This window comes from Phascolarctos cinereus, unplaced genomic scaffold (genome assembly GCF_003287225.1).
Source record: "Phascolarctos cinereus isolate Bilbo 61053 unplaced genomic scaffold, phaCin_HiC Scaffold_7;HRSCAF=346, whole genome shotgun sequence".
Taxonomy (NCBI): domain Eukaryota; kingdom Metazoa; phylum Chordata; class Mammalia; order Diprotodontia; family Phascolarctidae; genus Phascolarctos; species Phascolarctos cinereus.
The window spans coordinates 50,422,057-50,432,762 of NW_027556180.1; the positions used below are offsets into that span (position 1 = coordinate 50,422,057).

General features: G+C 39.8%; 1 pseudogene; it reads right to left on the reverse strand.

Annotated features, from left to right (window-relative positions):
• Nucleotides 1-970: 970 nt before the first annotated feature.
• Nucleotides 971-1,543, reverse strand: LOC144454830 (ferritin heavy chain pseudogene; annotated as a pseudogene).
• Between the last annotated feature and the right edge of the window lie 9,163 nt (nucleotides 1,544-10,706).

A 10,706-nucleotide genomic window follows, 5' to 3' on the forward strand; every position in this document is an offset into this window, starting at 1 on the left:
GGTCTCACTCTCACAACTCTTATTGATAAATGGAATGATTTCTCCTACTTTGAATTTACTTAAATCATTGCTGGGGTGGGAAGGATGAAAGATTAATTGACCATTTCCCTGTCTGTATTCTTACTATATCTGGGGGGAAGAAAGGAACCCTTGCCACACTTCCAAAATATCATGGGTCAACAGAATGAAAAAAAAATAATTATACCAATATTTAAATGTTGGGTCCATTGGAATCATAGGGTTCACAAAATTGTTGTGGATACTTCCTTGGTAGACATATTCTAGCTCCTCTACATATTAGTAGACAGTCTCCATAAGATGCTGTGGATAGAATAATCTATCTATCTAAATCTTGGAAGCTATTTTTCTGAAAATAAGCTTCTCCTAATTTAGCAAGCCCAATCCTCAGATGTCAAACAAACAGTCCATGACCAGACTCATACACCAAAACTTTTGAACTTTGTGGGTACTGTTGAGACCTGTGCTCCCTCTTATCCCCTCCCTTCTCATTTCATAGCTCTCAAATACCTTTTGCCATGATTTTCTTCTTAACACTGCTACCTCATATAAAGAGGCAAACCTTCTCTTTGCTAGGTTAAACCCTCTAAGTGAATAAGTGATACAAGTCCAACCTGACTTCTCCAGAAGATTCTTCCTTTGATCATCCCTACTTCCCTACTAATCTCTAATCTCTCCTTATCTTCAGATTGTTTCCCTGCTGCCTATGAATATTTCTATGTCTTCCCTATCTTCAAAAAAGCCCTCACTTGATCCATCCATGCTTACTAGCTATCATTGCATAATTCTCCTACTTTTGTACCTACGCTTTTTTTTCCCATCACATTATTGGGATGTAAATGGTGGTAATTTTTTGGTACAGATTATGAAAAGGCCAGATAACCAAAATATGAATGAAAGATGGTAGGAGTCACACCTAGAGTTCCCAAGTGTGGGGGAAACCAGATGTGGCTTAGCTCACCTTGTTGCTGTCTACAAGGGTGTGCTTGGTAAAAAGATATCCCGCTATGCGGAATGGGGGGGAGGGGGGAAGGGGACATTTTGCATAGGTTGGTTACATGATCACCCAGTTGTTTGATGGACTTTACCTGTTCATCCAGGTAGTGGGTTTTGCTGAGATGACATAAAAGGGGGTAGTTCTTGTCAATTGCCAGCGTGTGCAATTCCAGTAACCACTGATTGACATTTTTTTTTCTTTTTCCAAGTGCAGAGCACACTCCATTGCATTCAGCCCACTCTCTCCTAGTCATCTCAGTCTGCTTTCTTGATGTCTTGCAGAAAGAATTGAACGCCTCGCTGGTTTTGGAGTTTCATCAGCTTCTCAGCATGCTCCCTTTCCTCGAGGGAACTGGTGTAGGAAATACTTGGCAAAGTTCTTCGATGCCACATCATCTCGGTCGATGTTGCAAAATATGAACAGGTAGACTTAGGAGGCGCAGAGCTCCAGGTTGGTCTGCTGGTTGATGTCAGCCTTCGAGTCTTGGTGGTAGTTCTGTAGCACCTGAGAGAGGGACGAGGTGATCATGGTGGCGGAGATGGTGGAGTCGGCGAAAACTGGGAGGTGGCGGCTGCGGCCGAGGCTGGGGCGGTGGTGGCTGCTGCTCTAACGGGAGGACGGAAGAAATGTTGGTTAGCGGAGGTGAAGGCGGAGAGGTGGCTAAAGGTGGCTCTGCTGGGAATCGAGCAGAAGGTTCCATGCAAGCACTGTTGAAGCAGGAAACTGCAGCGACCCCGCTTCCATGCACTTCTGGCCTGTACCTACACTGTTTGGGGAGGCTATTTACAATAGATGCCCCTATTTCTCCTCTCACTTTCTTCTTAACCCTTTACAGTCTGGCTTCTGACCTAACCTTTCCACTAAATCTACTATCTTCAATGATGTCTTCATTGACAAATCTAATGAACTTTTCTACCCTTCTTCACCTCTGCAGCTTTAGACATTGTTGATGATCTCCACTCCATGATATCCTCTTCTAAGTTTTTGTGGTACTATTCTCTCTTGGTTCTCTTCCTAAATATTGGCATATTTCTTAGTGTCTTTCCCTGGATTTTCTTCCAGATCATACCCACTAACCATGGTTACTGGTTAGATATCTCCAAAAGCTCTGTGACTGGGAAAAATGTTTAACTTTCTACTACTCTAGATTAGAGGTGACAAATATGTATTTTGTGGACACCATGCACCCTTGCAACACTCCCTAGTGTGGTCAGAACCAAATTAAAAATGTAATTGGGAAATATTTAAGGAAATAAATAAAAATAAGATAAAACATAGATAACATTTTTTAAAATGCAGCTAGGTGGCACAGTGGATAATGTGTCAGCCCTGGAGTGGGGAGGACTTGAGTTCAAATGTGGCCTCAGACACTTACTAATTGTGTGACCCTGAGCAAGTCACTTAACCCTGTTTGTCTCAGTAAAATGAGCTGGAGAAGGAAATGGAAAACCGCTTTACTGTTTTTGCTAAGAAAATCCCAAAAGGGATCATGAAGAATCAGACACAAGTGTAATGACTGTACATATTTTAAAACTAAATCAATATGTGCACTGCAGGGATCCTTACATACAGATTAATGGCCACTGTTTTTATCAGAATTTTACACCAATGCTGCACACAACTCCATGAGACTGTAAGTTATAGTTAAGGTGCTAACCAGTATTTACAGAAGGAATTCTCATAACCAAGAGTTCCCAATACCAGTAAAATCACAGGTCAAGTACTATCCCTATCTTAAAGTATAATATAGAAAATTAGTATAGTATTGGAGATAGAGGCACTATCCCATATTGCCTAATTCAAAACAGAACACAGTTTATAATGTGCTAGGGAGCCAGTGCTATGGAGTAGAGAGAATTCGGGCTTCAGAGTGAGATAGACTTGGCCTCCAGTCCTGCTTCTGACACACACACTAACACTTCTTCAGTGGCTCCCTATTACCTCCAGGATCAAATGAAAAACACTCTCTTTGTCACTGCAACCTCTTCACAACTGACCTCTTGCTAGCTTGCCAGTTTTCTTACCTTCAACTCCTTTCAACATACTCTAAGATTCAGAGACACTGGCTTTCTTTCTGTTCCTTGAACATGAGGCTTTAACTTCCTCCTCTGGGCCTTTTCACTGGCTATCCTCCACTCCTGGAATATTCTCTGTCCTTACCTCTGCCTACTGGCTCCCCTGGCTTCTTTTCATGAATCAGCTTACACTGAACCTCCTGTAGCAGCACTTCCCCTATACTTCCTCTCCCACTGCTAGTTACTTATCACTGAGATTACTTTCCATCCACTCTGTATATATCTTCCATATTCATAGTTGTTTTCATGTCCTTTCCCTTAGTAGATAGTTAGCTCCTTGAGGACAGGGTCTATATTTTTGCAGGCATTTGTATCTCCAGCTCCAGTAAAGTCCCTGCCACATAGCAAGTACTTCAAATGCTTGGTGACTGGCTGACTGATTGACCATGGGCCACTCACTTAAACCTCTCACTTTTCCATGAAATTCTCTACAGCAGTGGAAACAAACTCAAATAGGAATGATAGCTTCTGAACCTGTGGACCACATATTGACTTAGTTTTAAAATGTAATATTATCTATGTTTTACTGTATTGCAATTCATTTTGCTAAAAATTTCCCAATTACATTTAATATGGTTTGGGCCATACTTGGGATTGTTTCAGGCCTCAAATGTTTGACATTGCTGCCCAATAGTTTATAAGATATAAAATTATTCCTTGCCAAAAGTTTCCTAAACCAATGAAATCACATGTCTGGACCAATAAACCAAGACAGTGTCATTTATAAATTCTAGGTACATTACCAAAGTTTTTATTTTGTAAGATGCCATTGTTATGTGGCAAACCCCCAAGCCCTTTTCTAACTTGATATCAACTATATATTTTTTTTTATTTTGTAGATTGGTTTTGAGTCTTTGAGTTCTGATGTCTTTCCCCCTCCCTCTTTTTCTAGATGTAACATGAGTTCATTTCAGTATCCAATTACTCCAGCTGTGTGAGGCTGATGAAACAATATTAGAATTTACTAACTGCTTTGTGAACAAAACTCTATAAACACCTACAATGAGGCTATATAACGGGTGGTTTGGAAATCATGTTGTCTATGCAAAGTGCATAGCTTTGAGAGAAAGAGGTGATTTAATTTTTTTCTTTGTATTTTGTTTTATAGGATCATAGACTGAGAAGGAATTATTAGGCATCCATTAGTCCAGCTGTCTGCAGCCAGGATTTTACCTTAATCATTAAAAGTTTCAAGCTATTTTGCAACCAATGTGAAGTGATATTAAAAATAATAATAACAATAACAACAACAATAATAATTATGATAGCTGGTATTTATGGTGCTTTATGATTCACCCAGTATTTCATATACATTATTGTACCCCAGGGATTAATCATTTTGTCAGAATGTTTTTCTACATCCGAATGGATACCCAAACTCCAATCGAGTCCTGGATTGAGTCCTGGTTGTGTAATCTTGGGGAAGTTCATTTACCTCTCTGAGTCTCAGTCTCTGTATTGGTAAAATGCGGATTAGAAAAAGAGACTTATTTATGTGAAGAAAAGTGCTTTATAAGCTACTTTATAGTGCAGAGTGGGTAGTTTAAAATGTGCATTATTTGAATTATACATGTGAATTATGACCCCCCAGCTCTTATGCTAGTGTTTGGTAGTACAGGGGCCAGGTCCTGTATAATTATTGGATACGAGATATGAAAACTACAGTATGGTGGAAAGAGTGCTGTCTTTGGAGTTCCATTCCTTCTCCTGGAGTTTACTTTCTATAGGACTGTGGGCAAGTCACTTAAATCTCATCTTCACTTTCCTCATCTGTAAAAAAAGATGGGCTAGCTGGCTTTTGAGATCATTCCTAACCCTAGATCTATAAGCCTATAAATCCTAGTCCTACTTTTTGATTTTATAGGCAAGGCCTCTTAAGCCTAGTGGGGATAAGTGACTTAATCAAAGTCACAAAGCAGTTTGTAGCACTGGAGTTTAAATGAAGGTCTTCTGATTCTGATTCCAGCATCCCATTGTCTTGGAGGACCAGAAGAATTGCTCAAGGGATGTCTTGCCTACTTGTTGGTTTCAGAGATAGGCTGTAATCCAAGTATTCTCTTAGATTTATCTAAACTAAGGAAAGAAGTTACCTGTATTGGCCCCTTAGACTTCTGGAAAGAAGTATTATTTTGGCTAGGAAGTATCTGAGTTGTTCATTCTTTCATTCAGTATGCATTTATTAGGCACCTACTAACTGCAGTGTAATGTGGTAGCTTCTGGATAAGATAAGAAAATAAATAAGAACTGACCATAATCCTCAGTGAACTTTAGAAAGAACGACTTGACCTAACCTCTAGGTTAGAGTGACAGGGCAAAATTCTTCATAAATTCATGAGAGAAAGTGTTGTCATCTTCTGAAATAAGAATCCAAACTTATCCTAAGGTAATTTCTAAGGACAAAATTCTGTTGCTTTGGCAATTTAACAGAAATTGTATCAGAAAACATCAGGGCTCTAGAGAGCCAGAGATATCTGTGGGTAATAAGTGAGAGTGAGGCAGTATTTAGTACCTCAGGGCACTGGGCAAGAGATTGAAGGGTTTGAGAAAGCCCCAGGCCAAGATTTAGAGAGATCACTATTTCAGAATTCAGCCAGTATGTCTGTTTTCCTTGGTGTTCTCTGAAGACAGCGTGCTTATGTGTTGAGTAAACCAGTACTGGAATTATTGATATTCTGCAGTTTGAATGGAGATAGTTGGGATCAGATTGGAAGTCTATGAAAGTGGTCTCTCTCATGCAGGATAAATTGTATAAAGTCAACAAGTCAAGTCAAAAAGTATTTATAAGCCCCTACTATGTGCCAGGTATTGTGCTAAGCTGCTGAGGATAAGAAAAAAGGCACAATACAGTCCCTGCTCTCTAGGAGCTCACAGTCTATGGATTTCAGTTCAAAGATGAGTCAGGCTCTTCTTGAATATCATTGGGCTTTCTTGTAAGGGATAGGGAGTAGTCCTGTGATTTTATCAATACAGGGCATTCTTCCATGAGAAAACTCCCTCAACCAATGTAGGCTATCACCTTCTCTGAAACTTACGGCCTTGGAGAGTTGCCTAGAATACTGAGCAGTCAAGTAACTTGCCTAGTATCACACATGTATGTGTCATTGGGAGGACTTGAATCCAGATCTTCCTGATTCTGAGGTCAGTTCTCTGTCCAGCTTGTCAGGTTGCCTCTACAAAGTAGATTAAATTTCGGGGACTGTGCAGCAGCTGCAATCTCAACACTGACCTATAGGAGGAGCTCAAAGGCCATAAAAAGACAATTTATCCCATAAGCCAGACTATGTACCCTCTGGAAGTGCTGACTCAGGAGTAGGAGATGTGGGTAAATCCCAGCAAGGTGAAGTAACCTTAGGCTGATTCTCTTACAGCTATCAACTGGCTATATTGGAAGTGGTAGGAAGAACAGAGGTAAAGTTGAGGAGAAAGCTTTGGATTGGAAAGTTCTTCTACTCCATTGAAGAAATGGAAAAATCTGGAAGTTAAACAGCTTGCCCAAGGCCAACAGAGATAGCAAGGAGCAAAGCCAGCATTCAGTCCAACCCCCCTCTTCTAATTTTCAAATCCAGTAGGCTTTGGGCTACCTCCCAGCTCTCTCTTCACTTTTTTGCCTTTAAGGAAAAAAAATGAGGACTCAGCAACAACAAATACTAAATTTTATTAAGCCTAAATTGCTGTGCTAAGCACTGGGGATTAAAATGAAAGAGAGATCACAGTCCCTAGATTACATTCTACTGGCAGGAGAGAAGAATTTATTCATTAACTGACATACTGCCGTTCTCTCACCACACCCCACTCTCCTTCACCTCGCCAAATGTTGAAGATTCAACACATTTCTCTCTCTGTCTCTCTCTGTCTCTCTGTCTGTCACTATCTCTGTCTGTGTCTGTCTGTCTGTCTGTGTGTCTGTCTCTCTCTCTCTCTCTCTCTCTCTCTCTTTCTCTCTCTCACGCGCACACACACACACACACACACACGAGGGAGAGGAATCCCAAGAGATTACAACAGTGGGGGCAAGGGCAAGGGAGGATATCAGGAAAGGTTGGTTGTATTTCAGGAGACCATTGCAGTGGACAGTAGAAATGAAGTCACAGAAAGGCTTTTAGAATCCAGGTGACTCAGTGATGGGAAGCATAAAGTTGTCCTTCCAGGCAGGACTTGGGCAACAGAACATGTTATTCAGGTAGATTGGTAGGGGGGACAATACCTAGCTGAAAGTTCTGTTAGACACAAAAGTGGCTGCAGAGATACCTGGCATCAGCTGGTAGAAAAATCAGCCACGAGAGCTCTGGTCCATAGACAGGAGTAGAGAAAACTCCAATCTCAGACAGGGGATAGAGGGGCAGGGTAGAGGCAATTAGAAAGAACACTTTTACAGTCTGTAGGGTCTGGTAACACTAGTGGGCAACCTGTGGCCTGGAGGCCACATGTGACCCTCTAAGTCCTCAAGTGTGGCCCTTGACTGAATCCAAACTTCACAGAACAAACCCCTTTAATAACAGGATTTGTTCTGTAAAACTTGGGCTCAGTCAAAAGGCCACACCAGAGGACCTAGAAAGCCACATGTAGCCTACAGGCCACAGGTTCCCCACCCCTGGACTCTAGTTATAAGGTAGAGCAACAAGGAAGTGGTATAGGCATGAAGAACGAGAAAAATACTTGGTGACTCAGAAGTTCAATTCAATAATTTTTGTAATTAGCATATAGTATATGCAAGATACAGTACAGGAAACTGGAAATAAAAAAGTTTTATAAACAGACTGTCTTCAAAGAGTTTGCAACGTAGGAACCTAAAATCTTAGTCTGACATTGCTACTTCTCTGCTCAAGAAACTTCAATAGCATCCTATTACTTCTGGGATAAAATGCAAACTCCTTAACTTGGTATTTAAAGCCTTTGAAATCTGAATGGAGCCTAGCTTTCCTCCCAAGCACACACTCTCTGTCCCAGCCAGATTGGCCTACATCTTGTTCCTTGCCTCCCTTCTTGATATTCACTGTCGCTCTCATGCCCAGGATGAAAGCTTTTCATCCACACCTCTAGTTCATAGAATCTCAAACTCTCTTTCAAGACTCAGGTCATGATGTCAATGAGATTTCTGGAGTTCATTTAGAAATTATGGACTGTATCAATTAAAAAAAATAAATTACCAAAATTAGTGCACTTTTGAGTAACTATATTATAGCTTCCTTTCTGTTGAAAACCCTCATTCGTTAAATATTTCCATATTTTAAAAGACTGATGTTTGCAAAAATGAGTAATCTTAAAATAATGCCTCATTCTTAATTCCTAAATGAACTCTATTTAGTACTGATAAAAATTTACCTCAGGATTTTGTTTTCAGGATAGCTTGTCTTATGATGTACCATGCAGAGACATAAAACACAATTGAGAACTAAATAATTATATTTGAGTAGGAAGCCCCAGGCCAGTAACACACTGAGTGAACATCTACTATTAAAAAAAAACTAGAACTTTCTTTCATGTTGTGCTATTAAATCTTATGTCAAGGCAACCAGATTAAGCAAGTAGATGATAGCTCAAGTAAAAAAAAAAAAAGAGTTTCAGCCTAAAACAAAACTTAGACAATCTTTATTCTAGCAAAAATACTTGTAGAATTCTTGCTATTCTACCAAAAACACTTGGTATTATTGTAATGGGTCTTTTTTGCACATGCCAAAATCACCAAAGATGGAGACATCCTCATGGGAAATGGCAGGGACCTGATTTTGGGAAAAGATATCCTACATCCCCCTACCACCTGGGTAGGAGCAGTATCTTTTCATTGTGGCATTTTGTTGCCAGAACAGGCCCCTAAAACTTGAGGAACACAATGGATGAGGTGTTGAGCCAGTGGAAGAGGGACAGAAGAGTGTTCCTTCCTCCAAACTACCAACTGGAGAACTCTAAGGAAGAAGTGAAATGTAGCATGTTTAGTTGGGTAATGGAGTCCAGAGAATTTACTGTGGAACTATAGTACATTGTTGAATGTTAACATTAAGATTTTTTAACTATCAAAGTTATTGCTGATTTTGTCAGTAAATAGTATTAAGTTATTTGTCATTAGCAAATTATTAACTAAAGAATGCCACTTAATATAAAAAAAATTCAATTAGTTAAAAAAAAAACTATTAGAGAAGAGAAGCCTTGGAAAGACATGATCATTATCTTCTAATATGCTATAGTTGTATAAGACGAATTAGTCTTATACTGTTTGACCAGAACTGGGTTCAGTGGGTGAAAGTCATAAGGAGACAGATTTGACTTCAATATTAGAAAACACTAATAAATTCCTAAATTTAGTTGTCTTTGGAGGTAGTAAGTTCTTCATTACTAGAGGTTATCAAATGGATGCCGAATCCTCATTAGTTAGGGATATTGTAGCCTGTGTCCATGTTTCAGATAGAGGTTGGAATTGGTGATTAACCATATGATTCCATGACTCAACATTTAACAGACTATTAGACCACACACACACACACACACACACACACACACACACACACACACACAGAATGAGAGAGACAGAAACACAGAGAGAGAGAGAGAGAGGAAATAACTTTCCAAATCCTACCTATTTCTATTACAATAATGGTTAGAATTGTGCTCTTCATAGAGACAAGAACCAATGAAAAGGATCTTTTTGCAGCAATTAAACTGTTGACTCCTCCTTCTTGAGCAACTCTTTGTTCTTGACATCTGTGTGTTGATATGATCCTGGTTCTCTCCTTCCCTCTCTGACAGCCCCTTTTTCATCTCTGTCACGTTAAGGCAGTTTAACATGTTGGCATAGAAACAACCCCATGATCCCAGACAGTGAGAACACATCTGGACCCAAGAAGTCAGATATTGGAAGCTGGGAGGAAACAGTGGATTAAAGTGAAGTAATCAATCAGTGGAAAAAGGAATACACAAAACAAAACGATGGGGGTGATAACAATTCTTTAAGTTCTGACTTCTAAAATGTGGCTTTCTCACTTACTTTCTGTGAGTGGATTTTTATAGAGGGGTGATGAGGCAGTGTGATGGCTAGAAAGCCAGCTTTGAACATAGATTAATTGGATTCAAGTACCACTTCTGACACATACTATCTGTATGACTTTGGACAAGTCACTTGGCTTTTTAATACTCTGTCCAACTCTCTAAAATTATAAATTGCAGAGAAGGTACAGAACTGTATTGATAGAGGGAATTTTCTCATGGGGAATTTTCTTTACAAACAAAATCATAGGTCTAGTTTCTAACACTATGTAGACTGGAAGAAATTAAGGGCTACATCTCACTACTTTGTTACATGTATTTTACATTGAAAGATTGTGTATGTGTGTGTGTGTGTGTGTGTGTGTGTAATATCATGGTTGTCAGGGGCCTCAGGGGGATACAGTGTCAAATCCATACCTGCTCAAGAACTCCTACACTGCATCTCCAAATTTGATCATTCAATCTTCTCTGGAAGAGCTCAGAATTCTCTGGGCGGAAGACTGTTACATCCTGTCTCACCAGCACCAACAAGTCTTTGACACAGTGAAAATGGCTTCCTTGCTGCTATTCATTTTGTTAATGAGACACTGCATCTCCTGACTCTGGGTGTTACCCCTGGCTGTAATGGTCTCCTTCCT